This window comes from Ursus maritimus (assembly GCF_017311325.1).
Source record: "Ursus maritimus isolate PB19 chromosome X unlocalized genomic scaffold, ASM1731132v1 scaffold_X1, whole genome shotgun sequence".
NCBI lineage: Eukaryota > Metazoa > Chordata > Mammalia > Carnivora > Ursidae > Ursus > Ursus maritimus.
Window position 1 is genome coordinate 112649676 of NW_024423319.1, and position 16401 is coordinate 112666076.

General features: G+C 38.9%; 1 protein-coding gene across 3 annotated transcripts in view; it reads right to left on the bottom strand.

The window, feature by feature from the left end:
• The window catches only part of GRPR (gastrin releasing peptide receptor), a 170689-nt gene that overhangs the window by 131796 nt on the left and 22492 nt on the right, over positions 1-16401 (bottom strand). For 2 of the 3 annotated variants that reach the window (XM_040634016.1, XM_040634010.1), the window contains exon 1: positions 5244-5438. The gene's annotated coding sequence lies outside the window, so the exon portion shown is untranslated. Of the gene's footprint in view, positions 1-5202; positions 5439-16401 lie in introns of those variants that run through there. The other variant, XM_040634003.1, reaches the window with a different exon arrangement.

A 16401-nucleotide genomic window follows, 5' to 3' on the forward strand; every position in this document is an offset into this window, starting at 1 on the left:
AGAAAGAAAGAAAGAAAGAAAGAAAGAAAGAAAGAAAGAAAGAAAGAAAGTCACTAGGAAGAGAAAATGAATTTACAGTAATATACTGTATCGGAAAACACCTGCATATAAGTAGACCCGCACAGTTCAAACCCGTGTTGTTCAAGGGTCAACTATATACTCCACAGTCAAGCACATCTCCCACCCCACATAACTGTGGGTAATTCCTGCTGCTACCTTAGATACTGGCCTCAAAATCAGGTGACATGCGTATCATTTTCTTTGCCAGTTTGGATGCTGACCCCAAGTCTCCTCCTATACTTCCCTCTGGAGAAGAAACATGTTAAGTAGGTTCTGACGGGTAAGAGGAGGGGACCTTTCTAGGGAGCCCGGTGGGCACACTGCCTATCAAGATTGGCCTGGTGGAACCAGGTCAAGAAGCCACCCAGAACTGACCAAGTTCCTGGGGTTAGAGAAATACCACAGAGCAGGAGAGGGGCTCCAACTATGTTCTCAAATGACAAAATGTGCACGTTTCAAAGTTTCATCAAGAGCCAGTCAAGAATTCAGAAAAATCCAGCATAACTAATCTCTAATGAGACCAGAGCGGTTGCCAAATATTATCTTCACAAAGTCATCTGTAACCACTCTGGGAATTGAACCACTTCTGCTTCCCTTGGCACTGAGGTTGAGACTTGGGGGACAATTGGAATAATTTCTCTTCCAAGATCCTTAATGATTTTTTCTATGTATTTATATGATCAGAAAAATCTGGATTTCATTAATCTCAAATAAACAATATTTCTTCCTTTACACAAGCTCTTCTTCCCCTCACCACTCTCTGCTTAGGAAATTCTTCCTCATCACTCACTTCCCCAAACAACTTTCAGCAACTCTCAATAAAATTTCCTGAAATCTACTCTACTACTATACTCCAAAAACAGTATTGAAGTACTTATATTATGAAATTTTCCTTAATGATTTTTTCTCTGTGCTTATTTCCTTCATAATCTTTAAGCTTCTTCAGTTACTACCAAAGTTTTATTCCTTTCTGGGGTACCATGAGTATATTGTGATGCTTGGCACCAAGTAGACAGTAAATTAATGCTTAAAAAGAAAAAAGCATTAGGGGCGCCTGGGTGGCTCAGTCGTTAAGTGTCTGCCTTCGGCTCAGGGCATGATCCCGGCGTTATGGGATCGAGCCCCACATCAGGCTCCTCCGCTATGAGCCTGCTTCTTCCTCTCCCACTCCCCCTGCTTGTGTTCCCTCTCTCACTGGCTGTCTCTGTGTCAAATAAATAAAATCTTTAAAAAAAAAAGAAAAAAGCATTAAAAAATTTGGGCTTAACTTTTCTTGTCTCCCCTATATACCCATTCTGTTAGTAGTTCACACTAGTGTGCTTTATTTTTGTACCCCCCAATACTGTGTTATACATTTTGTAATTTTCTTAAATCTTTACTTATTATTTGTAATGGGAAGCTTCTGATACAGCTCCCAATGAGTCCCACCTCCTGGCACACATACTCTTGTGTAATCCCCACCCTTTGAGTGTAGGTTGGACCTAGCAACCAATAGAATATAGGAAAAGTGATGGTATCTCACTTCCAAGATTAGTTTACAAAACACTGCGGCTTGTGCACGTTCTCTTGCTAGCACCCTCTCCTGTCCATCTGCTTGCTCCCCCGATGAGGCCAGTCACCACGTATGAGATGCTCTATGAAGAGGCCCACGTGGCAAGGAACCAAGGGAGGCCTCATGAGGAATGGAGGGCTCAGCCCAGCAACTCATGAGGAACTGAATCCTGCCAACGACCACACGAGTTTGAGCTAGAAACATAGATCATTTCCGGCTGGGGCCTTGAGATGACCGTGGCCAGTGAGACGCTGAAGCAGAGGCTCCAGGTAAGCCACGTCCAGATTGCTGACCCACAGAAACTGTGAGGTCATAACTGTGTGTTGTTGTAAGCCACTAAGTGTTGGGTAATTTGTACATAGCTATAGATAACTAATACGTCATTTATCAATCAGCTAGGGTTCACATAGGATAAAACCCAACAATAACAAAGTGCACAGTGTGCTTTATTTTTAAGCATAACTAAAATTGGTTTGCAATATGTATCAGCAAATTATTCTTCAGAATTCAAAACTGTGTTTTTCATTCATCAAAATGGCCCAAAGCTCACTTTATCAAGTCAACTTTGCATTGATTTGGGCTTCTGAAAAGCACCGATTAAAAATCCAGGATATTTGTACACATTCATTCCATAAGCATTTCTTGGGTGTGTATCATGTGAGTTTGAGGCACAATTTCTCCCTAGCATATATAATTTTCTTTGGGTATGCGGGTACACTGTTGAAAAGGAAAGTTCCTGCTCTCAGAGGGCTAATATCTAGTGAAGTGACAGACATCTAAACAGATAATAACTACTCCCATCTCAAGTAATAGAAACCACAAAGGAATGTGTGCATTGCAGGCCTGTGCCTGCCGCAACGAGGCAACTAATCCAACCTGAGGAGTGGGGATGTCCTTCAGAGCATAGGTAGAATCTTCAAGGAGAGATGAGAGTCCTAGAGATAAAGAGGAACAGGAAGAAGACACCAGGCCAAGAGGATAGAATAAACCAAGGGATTTATCTAAATAAATTCCCCAGAATATTACCTTTGGTCAAATAGCACTACACATATTCTCAATAAGTCAACTATTCTTTACAAGAAATGTGTGTCCCGTTATTATTACGAAAAAGCAAAAACAAATGGGGGTAATTTGCACAACTGGATCAAGGCAATTAGAAACTGGACTTAGGACAATTTCCTTAAGTGGTTGAAGCCAATACCTAGTTCATAAAACTAGACCTGTCATGTCTCCTTTATGATTCTGAAATGAACTTTAAACTCCCTGAATGAGAAGATAATCAGGAACTTCATAAATTAATGGCCATATGATTTCATTTCTTAAACACTTAGGCCCTGACTTCTCTCAATTAACTTAATAATTACCACAGAGAAAACTCAAAGAACAGCATCCAAGGAGATTTTAAAACTAAACAAATACCAGTTTACACTAAAAATGAGTAAATAAAACAAGCCCTAGAGCTGGATGTACAAATCAATCTTTAATTGGATATTAAAAGGGTTAATCGAATAAGTATATGAGACATTTAAACTCTGGTCTCTCAAGGTTCAGTTTCCCTAGCAAAATGCTTACTCTTCTTATATTTCTGCAAAAAAGCCTTCCCTATCCTCCAAATGAAACATATTTAGACCAAGCATCCTTGCTTGATTCCCAACATGTTTTTTTACTTTGATAGTAATTATATCTTATACTGATTAGCAATAAACAAGATACCTTCCCATGTTTGAGTTGAACCAAATTCATAAGCTTTAAAGGCTGAGCCACTTAAGCATGGTTAGACCCAAGTAAAACGCATAGCCTCATCTACAGTATGTCCAATTTTTGCTGCACAACTTGGTAGTTAGATATGTTCTCTCATGGGGGCGCCTGGGTGGCGCAGTCGTTAAGCGTCTGCCTTCGCCTCAGGGCATGATCCCAGCGTTCTGGGATCGAGCCCCACATCAGGCTCCTCCGCTGGGAGCCTGCTTCTTCCTCTCCCATTCCCCCTGCTTGTGTTCCCTCTCTCACTGGCTGTCTCTGTCAAATAAATAAATAAAATCTTAAAAAAAAAAAAAAAAGAAGAAGAAGATATGTTCTCTTATGGAGGACTGAGGGTGATACAGGCCACACAAAAATCTCAGTTTACAAAGAAGCTGGAGGTGGAGAGGGACAGGATCTTGTGAATTTCTCACTCTTCTCTCTAGCCAGGAGCAAGAGGAACCTCTGGGAGATTTAGGAATCATAAGATTGCTTACGTGCCCTAATATACACACACGTACTGACACACGAGCACACCACTATACACCCCACATTCTCCAATCCCGCAGTTCACCCTTATATATTCTACTATAAAGAGGATAATGTGTTTCACCTGACATCTGCTTGCCTGAAATTCTAAACTCAAAACTCCTTTGGATGAATATAATATTTATCATTAGGCACTCTATGTCTGGCACCTTTTAAATGTTATCTCTTGAAACACTTTCTTGGAGGGCCTTCATCCACCATGTAATAAATCTGGTTGCCTATACCACTGTGTTGGAGAGACCACTGAGACACAGAGATGCCCAGGGATCCCCATCTGTTCCGCCCCCAGCTATTGGAATTTCCCCAGCACAAGCACAAGACATAAGAGTGAAGGAGTCTTTAAGATGGCCCCAACTCCAGCCACTGTTACTGAAACCATCTGATAGGTCCCAAGAGAAACTGCCTGGCTATGCCCAGTCAACCTCTGTACTGGTAAGCAAATAAATGATGACTATTTTTTAAGCCTGCGTAGTGGGGTGGTTTGATAGCCAGCAACAGATAGCCAGAATAGTCTTTGAATTAGAAGGACATCTGTCTGGGTCTTCTGCCATTGCACGATTTTTCTGGTCATCTCAAAGATACGAACCGTTTGGCAGCCACATCCTAACTTCCACCTCCAGCACTCACTGGATATTCCTATTTTAGCTGCACGTTGAGCTCACCAAAGCAACCTTTCCACAGAGAAGAGCCCTGTTCTCAAGTTAATGATGAACATCGCTGCACTCGCCTTCCCAAGTACATGGCTGCCTGTCTTTATCCAATACAGCATCACACAAGCAGTCTAGTCAGCATTTCACCTTGGATTCCAAGATTTTACTCCCAGACATATAGCTGTTCTGAAACGCTCTTTACTTAGAGCCCTTCCAGCCCCATTGCCCTTAACAGCAACACATGCTTCCAAACCTTTTCATCTGTTTTTTACAGCCCACTTGAACTATTGCCAGACTTGAATTGGCAATGCAATTTGGGAACACATTTTAAAACTATAACTTCAATCCCCAAAAATGCAGAATATTTAATCTTTAAAGAAAACATCCCAAATTAAAAACGAATCTGCTAGCTCAAGGAGACATATTTCTTAGCTTCAAGAAAGTATTCATATATGCTATGAGAGTTTAAGGTTACAGTGGAACCATGAAGAATCATTTTAGCTTCAGAGAAGAATTTCTGTTATAAGCTAGGATATTAAACACACAGACACACATATACTTAACCACAAAAATTGGCTTTCCTGAAAGACAAACAGAAGCTATGCCAAATTTCCCCCCAGTAGACTACATACATGAATAAGACACATTAGGCACCTGATAAACGGTAGGTTATCACTGGAGAAATCAAGGCTTACTCAGTAAACTTTCTCAGCAGGACCAATCCAGTGTGCCACAGCGGGAATCCCACAAACTCAAGAGAGCACTGCAGAGGCACGAAGCTGTTTTCCTGTTTCTATGAGGCCATCAAGGAGACAGCTCTAGAAAGAAGCAACACAGTTTAAGAGAAAATTCTCATTTTTTTTTTTATTTTATTTTATTTTTTTTTTTAAATGATTTTTTATTATATTATGTTAGTCACCATACAGTACATCCCCGGTTTCCGATGTAAGGCTCGATGATTCATTAGTTGTGTATAACACCCAGTGCACCATGCAATACGTGCCCTCCTTACTACCCATCACCGGTCTATCCCATTCCCCCACCCCCCTCCCCTCTGAAGTCCTCAGTTTGTTTCTCATAGTCCATAGTCTCTCATGTTTCATTCCCCCTTCTGATTACCCCCCCTTTCTTTATCCCTTTATGCTTAGCTTTTCTTTATTTTCCAAAGTGTTTCTGAAGTAAGTAAAGGTGTCCCTCATTGGGGTGCAGTCTCAGTGCACTAGCGTCATGTTTATAAAGGCAATCCGGCACATGGAGGAGAGTAGGCTTTCAAAACACCAGGGTCTTCTGCTCTCCTGCTCTTGCCACCCACTTGCTGTGTACACTCACTTCAGTGATATAACCTCTCTGATCGTGGATTCTTTTTCAATAAAATGGGGATTACAAGGCACATGATTGTGGTAAGGGTTAAAGAGAGAGAATTCTATAACCAGGTGTGTGTCCTGAGGGCACTTGTTTAAAATAAAGCATATCAGAGGGGATATGGGTGGGGGAATGGGTGAAATAGGTAAAAGGGATTAAGAGCACACTTCTCATGATGAGCACTGAGTAACAATGTATAGAATTGTTGAATCACCATATTGTGCAACTGAAACTAATATAACACTGTATGTTACCTATGCTGGAATTAAAATTTAAAACTTAGTAAAAAAAAAAAAAAAGAAACCGGGGATGTACTGTATGGTGACTAACATAATATAATAAAAAATCATTATTAATAAATTAAAAAAAAAAAGAATACTGTAAATTGGCAGTTTTGAACTTAGAACACACGAGGTATTCAATTCTTAATTATATACATCAAATACTAATACAATTAATTGCTAATATCTTATTAAATTTTATTATTCTATTTTTCCATTTTGGAATATTCTACTATTAATAATATTATATTATTTAAAATACTTTTTTAAAACTCTCTGGTCAAAGAGTCAAGAGACCTGGTTCTCTTCCCAACCCTGCTCTTTGTACAATATGTGATATGGTCAAGTTGCTTTTATTTATGAGTTCCAGTTTACTTTTGGTAAGTATATAAGTAAATAAATAAATAGATAGATAGATAGATAGATAGATAGATAGTTAGTTAGATAGATAGTTTGGATTGGCTGATATTGTCTCTCCCGACACAGACATTTTAGCAATTGATGACTCTAAGTTCACCTGAGTCTAATTTGTTTCCTTTGTCCAAGAAAGTTGACTTGAGCAACAAAAGTAAAAATTAACAAGTGGGACTACATTAAACTAAAAAGTTTCTGCACAGCAAGGAAACCAGCAAAATGAAAAAACAAGCTACTGAATGAGAGAAAATATTTGCAAGTCATATAACTCATAAGGGGTTAATATACAAAATATATAAAGAACTTATATAACTCAATAGCAAAAAAAACACTGTGATTAAAAAATGGGCAGAGGATCTGAATAGACATTTTTCCAAAGAGGACATACAGATGGCCAAGAAGTACATGAAAAGATGCTCAACGTAACCACGTATCAGGCAAACGTGATTCAAAACCACAATGAGATATCACCTCGCACATGTCAGAATAGCTATCAACAAAAAGACAAAAAAATAATAGGTGTTGGTAAGGATGTGGAGATAATGCAACCCTTGTGCACTGTTGGTGGGAATGTAAATTGGTGCTCACACCATGAAAAACAGCATGAAGACTCCTCAAAAAAATTAAAAATAGAACTTCCTTTTGATCCAACAATTCCATTTCTGGATATTTAACTGAACAAAAGAAAAACATGAGATATATGCATCCCCATGTTCACTGTAGCATTATTTACAATAGCCAACTTATGGAACCAACCTAAGTATCCATCTTTGCATGAATGGATAAAGACATTATGGTACACACACACATGCACACAGACACACAGACACACATGAATAAGAAGGAAATCTTGCCATTTGTGATAACATAGATGGGCCTTGAGGGTGATATGCTAAGTGAAATAACTCAGAGAAAGATAAATACTGTATGATATTACTTATATGTGGAATAAAAAAAAAGGCTGAGCTCATAGAAACAGAGAACATAGTGGTTGCCAGAGACAGGGAGGTTGGGGTGGGCAAAATAGGTGAAGGGGGTCTCAAGGTACAAACTTCCAGTTATAAAATAAATAAGCCATAGGGATGTAATGTACATCATGATGACTATAATTAATAATACTATTTTGTGAGGTGCCTGGGTGGCTCAGTGGGTTAAGTGTCTGCCTTTGACTCAGGTCATGACCCCAAGGTCCTGGGATCAAGCCCCGCATTGGACTCCCTGTTCAGTGAGGAGTCTGTTTCTCCCTCTCCTGCTCCCCCTGCTTGTGCTCTCTCTCTCTGTCAAATAAATAAATAAGCTCTTTTAAAAAATAAATAAAAATAATACTGTTCTACATATTTGAGAGTTGCTAAAAGAGTAAATCTTAAAAATTCTCATCACAAGAAAATAATTTGTAACTATGTATGGTGACAGATGTTAATTAGATTTATTATGTTGATTATTTTGCAATATATACAAATAACAATTCATTACATTGTACACCTGAAACTAATATAATATTTTCGGTCATTATACCTAGATTTTTTAAAAAGTTGCCTTATTATATTATGTTAGTCACCATACAATACATCCCTGGTTTTTTATGTAAAGTTCCATGATTCATTAGTTGCATATAACACCCAGTGAACCATACAATATGTAATATAATAAAAAAATAAAAAAAGTTGCCTTAATAGAGCATTTATTAGTGGCTTATGCTGAGGCCAGTGGTCTAGAGACCAGTGGTATGCTGGTAAACGTTTACTAATGTTGGCTCTCTGGAAAAAACAAAAACCAGAAAAACAAAAAAAAACCCTGATTTATAGTGTTTGTCAATTTCCATGGTGTAAACATTCCCATCATGGCCAATTTCAAGCTATCAGTGAGACATCACTAAAGGTGGGATAGGAAAGAGATAGACACAGCTGGCTTTCGTGGAGCTCGCTCCAGCACACCACTGTGCCCAAACCCCTGGCTTGCCCCGCTCACCCCTCAGGTCACAGTCAGTTCCCAAGCAGTAAGAACATCATCAGGAAAAACAGCTCCAGGTATCTGGATACTTTATATTCTCAGCTTCAATTCAGGACAGAGACATAAATAAACCCGTGTTTGCCATACAAAATGTACCACTAAATTCACTGTCAGTTTGGAGAAAAGGGTTTTGGAAACCATGAAATACTGCACTGCAAAGTCAATCTCCTTTTCTTACATCCCATTTTAATTCTCCACCTACTTTAAAACATTCCTTAATCTCAGACTATAAAAGCCACACATGACTTCTAAAGGTTCTAAGTCAGAAAATTAGCAAAGCAAATTCTGTCTTTTCAATTCCTTAATGCCCATAAGAATGAAATTTGTCAAATCAACTCTCTCATTTGAAAAGTCAATCAACATTTTAATCATGGATGGACTCTGAATACAGCATTCCCATAGATGCTGAAGTCTAGAGCGCCCCAGGATTCAGAGCAGGGCTACAAAGAAGAACCAAGCCTGAGCACGCTCTAACACCTGATACATCTTCTGTTGATTGCCAAAGTGCTAAAGCACTGTAATCCATTCCAGGAGAAACTCTCAGGACATAATTCACACCTTATTTTCTCACAAGCCTGACATCTTTGATCATCAGACTTCTCCAACCTCAGAGATCTGAAGTTGAAGAAACTTTCAAAAACCCAGTGTACTATTAGAAGTAATGACAGCTGCTATCTGACAGCCCTGCATACCACTTTGTACAGTAGCTCCCAAAATTCGCCTAAAGATTTAGAAAGGAAGCTCCTACTGACTTGCACCCCAGCAAAACATTTAAGGTTCCGAAACTGTCACCCTGAGTAATCATGGAAAGACCATTTTGATCTCATTATCTTCTGTGCGATGTAAGGAAAATATATGATATATTTTAGAAACATTCTCATCAAGAAGTTTTTAGGGGCGCCTGGGTGGCTCAGTAGGTTAAGCATCTGCCTTTGGCTCAGGTCATGATCCCAGGGTCCTGGGATTGAGCCCCCTGTCAGGCTCTCTGCTCAGAGGGGAGCCTGCTTCTCCCTCTCCCACAGCCTGCCGCTCCCCCTGCTTGTGCTCTCTCCACGCCCCCCACCCCCGGCTCTGTCAAATAAATAAATAAATAAATTTTTAAAAGTTTTAAAAAGTACAGTCTTTAATATCTAAAAAATTTAGGGGTGCCTGGGTGGCTCAGTCAGTTAAGTGTCTGACTTTGGCTCAAATCATGATCTCAGGGTCCTGGGATCTACCCCATGTCAGGCTCCATGCTCAGTGAGGAGTCTGTTTATCCCTCTCCCTCCGCCTCTGCCCCTCCCCCTGCTCATGCTCTCTCTTGCTCTCAAATAAAATCTTTTAAAAAATAAATAATAAACAAATAAAAAGAAAAAAGAAAAAGAAATGTAAAATTACTCATATGAAATAACTTATTCCTTGGAAATGTGCTATTGCTGCACTTCTATACTTTAAGGTACTAACGTATAGAATGCTTACTGAGTACAAGGCATTTTGGAGATAAAAGACTCATAAAACAATATAGGGAATGTTGCTGTTGTTCTTCCCAGGTCCCTCTACTCAATCCATATATCCAATTCCCACACACCATGAGTGTTGGCTGTTAACAGCTTGCAGCTGGCTCCTTCTCTAAAAACACTGGCATTGTCTGATTGGGAGCCATGTCACTGGGGAGGTCATCCCCTGCAAGAAGCAGCTTATTCCCATTAACTTAGTGACAAGGACATACAAAAGCCCTCCCATCCCCACATTTGCCTGAAGGTGGAACCAACTTTGTGGTGCAATTTGTGCTCTAGAGATCCCCGAAAGCTCTAGATAGTCTCCAGCTGAGATCGCAACCTTGCTTGACTCCTTCCCTTGTCTTGTACTGCTCCGCTCAATTCCCTTCTGAGAAAATTTCCTCAATAAGGCATTTACAAGGGGCGCGTGGGTGGCTCAGTCATTAAGTGTCTGCTTTCGGCTCAGGTAATGATCCCAGGGTCCTGGGATCGAGCCCCGCATCGGGCTCCCTGCTCTGCTGGGAGCCTGCTTCTTCCTCTCCCACTCCCCCTGCTTGTGTTCCCTCTCTCGCTGGCTGTCTCTCTCAGTCAAATAAATAAATAAAATCTTAAAAAAAAAATAAGGCATTTACAAAAAAGTCCACATTTCAGGTTCTGCTTCTGAAGTATGCAACCTAAAACAGACCTAGACCCTTTTTTTCAAGAATATAAGCCATATATAAAAGTTAGCTCAACTATTAATTGAATACTGATTGCATGTAGAGGGTTAAAAATGAAAGGGGATTTCCATGATATGTCCATTCCCAGCTAAGAGAGAATAATAGGTGCCAGATATAATTTTTTGACAGATACACCAAAAAAAAAAAGGATAAGATTTATGGAAAATGGTTTTATGACATTAATATCAGGTAACAAAAGACAATGACCTCTAAAAGACAAAACAAACAAACAAATGAGATGTACCCTACGGTTGCTCAAGCTTACTACATGAAGAAAAAAACCCAGGACAGTTCTGACAGACTCCCAAGTTGAGAATATAGAGCTGGGAGGCCACAGAAGGCAAGGCAAGAGTTACTAAAGAAGCAAAGGTTACGTAGAAAGAGAACTCTGGAGATCTGCAGAGGGTACCCCCTGACTATTCAACTGAGTATAGGTCAGTACATACACATGAGGAAAGGAACACCAGAGAAGTTTAAAGGGAGAAATCCCTGAAGATCACACAGGACCAGGAATAGTGCTCATTCCTTGCTGGCTGGGTGGAAAACTTATAATTCACAGAGCATTGGGTAGAATACTAAAAAGGGTTTTGCCCCAGTAGTAGCAGAAAGATAGCACTAGACTACTCAACAATGCTCTGATCTCACCTAACAACACTTAAAATCAATACTCTAAAGTGTTAAACTGTTACTAAGTAACTTAACTATACCCCAAAACAAAGCTCAAGAATATTTATAGGAATCCGAAAATATACAACACTTTACAAGGTAAAATTCTCAATGCTTGACATCTAGTAAAAAATTACCCGGCATAAAAAGAAACAGGAAAATGACCTAAAATTAAGGGGGAAGAAATCAATCAATTAAAACTGACTCAGAAATAACACAAAAACAAGGATTTAAAAAATTTATAACTATATTCTATATGTTCAAAATATAGAGGAAAGGTTGAACATGTTAAATAGAAACATGGAAAATTGGAAAAAGACCCAGTTCAAATCCCTAAAGATTAAAATTATACCATCTGAGATGAAAAATACACTTGATGGAATTAATGACAGGTTAGCTACTACAGAAGAAAATATTAGCAAACTTGAATACTTAGTAATAGGAACAATCCAAAATGAAAACCCAGAGTTGGGGGTTCGGGGGGGAGGGACAAAGAATCAGTGGTCTGTGAAACAACTTCAAATGGACAAATATATATATATATATATGTAATTGTCATCTTCAAAAGAGAAGGGGAACAGACAAGACAGAAAACATATTTGAAGATATAATGGACAAAAATTTTCAAATTTGATGGACTTTAAGCCCACAGATTCAAGAAGCTAAACAAACCCCCAGGTGCAAAAATGGATAAAACCACATAAGACACATTATAATCAAAATTTTAAAAACTAGTGATAAAAAAATATAATATTAAAAGCAGCCAGAGGAAAAAATACATATTAAGTACAGAAGAACAACGATAACAATGACAACAGTTTTCTCATCATAAACAATGCAAGCCAGAGGACCATGAAATGATATCTCTAAAGTTCTGAAAGAAAAAATTGTCAACATGGACTTCTATACCCAGCAAAATATCTTTTAAAAAATGGAGGCAGAAATAAAGATTTTTTTCAGGTGTAAAAAGATGAAAGAAATCATTACAAGTAGGCCTTGTATATAAGAAACAGTAAATAAGAAAAATGATAACAGGGGAGCCTGGGTGGCACAGCGGTTAAGCGTCTGCCTTCGGCTCAGGGCGTGATCCCGGCGTTGTAGGGATCGAGCCCCACATCAGGCTCTTCCACTATGAGCCTGCTTCTTCCTCTCCCACTCCCCCTGCTTGTGTTCCCTCTCTCACTGGCTGTCTCTATCTCTGTCAAATAAATAAATAAAATCTTTAAAAAAAAAAAAAAGAAAAAGAAAAATGATAACAGATGAAAATCTTGATCTACACACACAAAAAAAGAGTACTGGAAATAGTAACCATATAGGAAAATTAAAAGAAATTTTGTCATTACGTAAGTCTGTTTAAAAGATAATCAGCCGTTTAAAGCAAAAATTATAAAAATGTATTTGGGGTTCATATAATATGTAGAAATATAATATAAGAAAACAATAGTATGAGAGTCAGGAGGGGACAAATGCTACATTGTAGTAAGGTGTTTATACTATATAGGAAGTAGTATAATATCACTTGAAAGCAGACTGGGGTGATATTTTGTGTTACCTCTGTGGGTAACTTTTTGTGTTATTATAAATTATTACAAACTTTATGTTATTATAAATAACACAAAAAGTTAAAAGACAAAAAGCCACAAAAGAGATAAAATGGAATCATAAAAATTACTCAATCCAAAAGATGAGAGAAGAGAAAAAAAGGAGCAAATAAAAGATGGTAAAAATAGAAAATAAATAGGAAGATGGTAGATATGAGTGCAACCATATCTATAATCACATATGTGGTGGTAAGACTCTAAGATGGCCCTCAATTATCCCTGTCTCCTTGTATTTATGCCCTTGTGTAATACCCTCTTCTTGTGTGTAGTTGGAACCTGTGACTTGCTTCTAACCAAGGGAATATGGGATGTCACTGTCATGATTGTTATGTAAGACTTCCATCTTGTAAGCCGATTCTCTCTATTGACTATTCCCGTTGCTAGCTTTAATGAAGTAAACCATCATATGAAGAAGTCCATGTGGCAAAGAACTGAAAGTGACAGTATGCAGGGAACTGAATCCTGCCAACAATCACATTCGTTTGGAAACAGACTCTTCAGTTGAGCCTCACATGAGACCCCAGCCCTGCCCAACACTTCAATTGCAACCTTGTGAGATATCCTGAAGCAGAGGACTCAGCTAGGCTATGCCTGAATTTTACTCACAGAAACAGTGAGATAACAAATGTGTTTTGTTTCAAGCTGCTAAGTTTGTGACAATATTATTCTGCAGCAATAAATAATAAAACATTAAATGTAAATGGGTTTAAACACTCAATTAAATGGGGATCGTCAAATTGGATTAAGAAAAAAAAAAGACCCAACTATATGCTACTTTTAAGAAATGTACTTTAAATATACACACAAGTAGGTTAAAAATAAAAAGATAGAAAAAGATATACCATGCTATTTTGATCTAAAAAAAAAAAGCAGGAGTTGCTATATTAACATAAGGCAAAGTAGATTTCAGAGTAAATATTAAAGGAAGGGAGGGTCATTTCATGAAGAGTTCAATTCAGCAAGAGGCCATGACAATCTGAAATTTGTATGCACCTAATAACAGAATTATTATATGAATTAAAAACTGATAGAAGTATAAGGAGAAACAGACAAACCCATAATTATATTCAGAGGTTTGCTTTTTCTCAATAATTAAAAGAACAAATAGAAAACAAATAAGGGTATAGAAGACCTGAACACCACTATCAACCAAATGCCTAATTAACATTTGTACAACACTTCAAACTATTGCAAAACACACGTTTTTTTCAAGTGCACAAAGAACATTTACCAAAATAGAGCCTATTCTGGCCCATCAAACAGATCTTTTGACTCTTTCTCTGTGGTATTCTTAAATTATAGGTGCTAAAATTTCTATCTCTACCCTTAAGCTTAATCACTGAAATTGTCGCTGGGCTATCATCAGCAGGATGATGAGCAGGGCAAACCTCTAATATAAAGTGCGTCAAATGCTTGCTTTGGGAAAGGAAGACTTTCAAGAGGCAGATAAGATGGAGGCTGGGGGGACACTAGTTCACCTTCCTCAGAGTTCTAAGAGTCAGCTGAGTTAGAGGCTTTAAACATGGTACATCCTGAATGGAACCCCAAGTGGTCTGGACTAATCTATGCTCATAACAGATTAAGTCTTCTGTTACCGAAAAAGTTGAAGCCTAGTGACTTTTGGTTCAAAGACATTATGTATATTCCAAAAGTTTGTTCATATAAGATGCCATTTAGATCATCAGTAATACCACAAGAGTAATAAACAAAAACCTCCAGGAAACCCAGTGTCTCACTGGGAGAGATATTTCTATCAGTATCTTTCACAGTGACATTACTGGGTCCAGGGGTGGGGAAATAATTTGGCCTGCAAGAGAATTTAAGATGATGCTATATAACTTTACTTGCTCACCCCATGTGAAATCAATCAATAGTCCAATTCAACACTGCTACAGTGTTGAATTGATGACTAGCTATAAAACCAAAGCTATTAATGGGAAGATAATTCACACAAAGTCACACCGATAGTGAACAAATGGGAAACTCCATAAAGAGGAAAAACGACGTGTAGAGGTTGCTTTTGGGCAACAGGCTTGAGTGATGGAGACCTGAGTGAGGTAAAAGGGCCCACAGCGACCACCAGGCTGAATGCAAACAGGCTCATTAGGCGACGCACCTCAAAATAACCATAGAACCTCGCTGACCCATGGGTTATTTACAACCAGGCACAGGTACCAAAAAAGGAAAATTCCATATGTTCCCATATCTCCTCACCTTCCCCCCCTTAACTACAGCCCTTCACCACTATCTCTGCTGTCCTGCCCGCTGCCCCCTTGCCCTGTATCCAATAAACTTCTATCTCCTTTGCTCTGCCTCTGGTGAATTCTTTCACTGCCCATGCCACTGGCCTCCACCCGATCAGGTTGCCCCACACGATATTTCTCTTTTGGGTTGCTATAGAAAATCCTCAGGTATGTGCAAAGCATAATCGATTTCTGCAAGTTTCTGGAACAGGTTACAACAATTCTAAAAAGCTTCAGGTTATTCAAATTCACTTTAGTGTTCAGTAACTTTGGGCACTTTTTCAAAGAAAAGAGTACAATCTGGGCAACTAGGTAACTATAGCACAGATTATTTTTTTAAGAGATAAATCTTTTGCAAACTGGTACAACCATTCTGGAGGACAGTATTTACCCAAATGTAAAACGTGTGTACCTTTTAGCCCCCACATACTCACTGTTCAGATATGTCTCCTAAAATGACTCCTCAGATATGCTCACAAAAGATATGTATTGTTAGAACACTTTTCTAGAAAGTAACACAAAATCGATGCAATCCAGCTTAAACAATAAAGGTGGTTTGTTGGCTCACAAGCTTGGAAAATTCAAGTGCAACATGGTTCATAGCTTGGGCTGTTTTTTGGGAGGTGAAGGAAACACCAATAGAAGTGTAGAGAAGTAAGACAGGTGAGAAGGGAGCCAATACAGGGTACAGTATCAAGCTAATTTCCACTGTGGACAACTAGAGTTTAATTCCACTATGGAAACCCTGAGAGCCAGCAAAAAACATATGCCTCAGAGGTAATCCACCCTAGAGGGGAGAGGTACTTAGTGAGTCACTGGGTGAGAGTCGTCCTTGAGGGACATCCATTCCACTCTGCTGAGTGGATGGTAAAGGGGACTCCAGTAGTAAGAGAAACCCCTCAGGCAGAGAATTCAGTACTGACAGTGAGAAGTCAGGCCAGTGTGCACTGAAGTGGTAAAGACAAGAGGATATGGGTAGGGCACCGATAGCATCTGCCTCCGATGGACTTCCGGGTTGGGTGATCCATCAGCTCAACAACATTGTAAAGATTCTCTTTGCTCTGATTTCCAGGGTTAAT